The sequence below is a fragment of the Arachis ipaensis genome, chromosome B03 (genome assembly GCF_000816755.2).
Source record: "Arachis ipaensis cultivar K30076 chromosome B03, Araip1.1, whole genome shotgun sequence".
In the NCBI taxonomy this organism is placed as follows: Eukaryota; Viridiplantae; Streptophyta; class Magnoliopsida; order Fabales; family Fabaceae; genus Arachis; species Arachis ipaensis.
In genome coordinates this window covers 16,380,392-16,382,477 of record NC_029787.2, presented here as the reverse complement: position 1 = coordinate 16,382,477, position 2,086 = coordinate 16,380,392, and positions in this window count along the sequence as shown.

Below are 2,086 nucleotides of genomic sequence, written 5' to 3'. Positions count from 1 at the left end.
TTGAAAAAGTTTTTAATCTTTTATTTATTATTTCGTTTTTTGCAGGTGTAAAAATGAATTTTTATTTTCTAATTTTTTTTATTTTACTTTTTACATGTTATGAGAAACATATTATCTCCTGCACATCAAACACTTGACACATTTTCCTCTTTACATAGGTTTCGAAAATCATATATCAGATACTTAGATTTATATATGTATTACATTCTATTCATCCATTTTCAGAAATTATATTACTTATACCCACTTAAAAATTAATTTGAATACAATTGCATATATTAAATTATCTTTCATTCAACCACTTTAGACAAGTGATTAGTTCATTTATCCGCTCAAACAAGTGTGAAAAATGTGAATCCTCATAATGATTTATTGGCTAACGACAAATCCTTAAATAGAAATCAAATCTACTGTGATAAATCATTAATCTATTAATTGAGGAATACCGTAAAAAACTAAAAATAAAAATGGTCTTTTATTGTTACACAGTGTACTGATTTTCCAGGACCATTAAAACTCAATCATACATGTGTAGTAGTTACTTTATTCGATCAGAAAAGCACTTGTTTTGTTGCACTTCAAGAAACATAAAGTGGTAAGGCATCGGATCAGAAACTGAAACTCAGAGCTCTAAGAGCAATTCAGTGGGCAAATCCCAACTGCAGTTCCACTCCAAGTCAGGTCAGCATGTAAAAGTATTACAAAAAAATAAAAAATAGAAAATCAATTTATAGATATTAAACAATTATAGATTTTATTAAATGATTTATTCCATTTTTTTATGTATAATATTGTAATAAACAACATCCACAACTTTTAAACCAATTATGACAAACGTTATGAAATAATTATTGATTGTGATATATATTCTATTAATAAGTCTTGTTTTAATTATCGATGTATGTCTATCACAAATTTAAATATAACTAATGCTACATGACCAATAAAAAATACATATTTTTCCATATTTTTAGATAATATTTTTAAAATTCTGCTTAGGAGAGAATGAGGAATTTTGACTATATATACAATAGATTTTAAATTTGACTCAATTTTAAATTTGACTCAATATAAAGAAAAAAAAAATTCAAACAGTAATTATTAAAAAATTAACCATCTCAACCTAATTTACCAATGGAATTTACCCAAACACCCTTTCTCTCACAACTATTTGCTCCCGCATCCTCATCAATCATCCCACATCTCTGGCGTTAGAAGCTTTCTCGTCGGCCATCAAATAACTATCACGTAGTTATTAAAATAATTATCTGACTGCGTAGTAAAATGACCATCTAACATTTATTAATTGTATATACTTCAACTGAATTAAATAAAATAACCATCAAATTAAGAATTAAAATAACCATCTATATACTTAATAAATTGAATATCTAGCATCTAAATTTATCAGTCTTCAACTAACACCGTTGGTAACCGCTCTCCCTCCATGGTGCACGCAAAAATGCTGTATCCCGCCTTGAAATTCAACTCTCCACCACCAAGAACATTGTTCATCACCAAGCTTCCCTTCTTTGTCTTATTCAGCTTGAGGATTGCGCGGTTCTTCTTGCTTGGTTTGTTAGTGAAGAGCATTGAACAGCCGCTGGATCGCAAGAGACAGTTAGAGAGCATCATCATCTTGTCCCTTTCGCAATACCAATGAGCACCGAAAAGCTGGACATTGTTGGCTGAAGGTTGGCCAGGGGGTTCTTGTGGCCGCCGCTGCCGTCAGCCTTCCCGGCAAGTGCTACGGCGAGGGCGAGAGGATCCAGGTCGCGACGTCGTTGAAGACGGCGACAACCATGGCGGTCTTGGGCTGCGCGACGTGAAAGAATGTGAAATACGTAATTTTTTTATAACCAAATCCTTATGTTTTAAAAATTTAAAATTTAAAATTATTAAAAATTAATTAAATTAATTATTAACTGATTATAATTTTAATTTTATCTCTATTATATACATTATATACTAAATTCATTGCCTCTTCATACTTTTTCATATTTGTTATTGTCAGTTTATACAATAGGTGCCATCCAATATTTCCTTTCGAAAAACCCACTTTCCACTCCCATTTGAAGTAGGCATT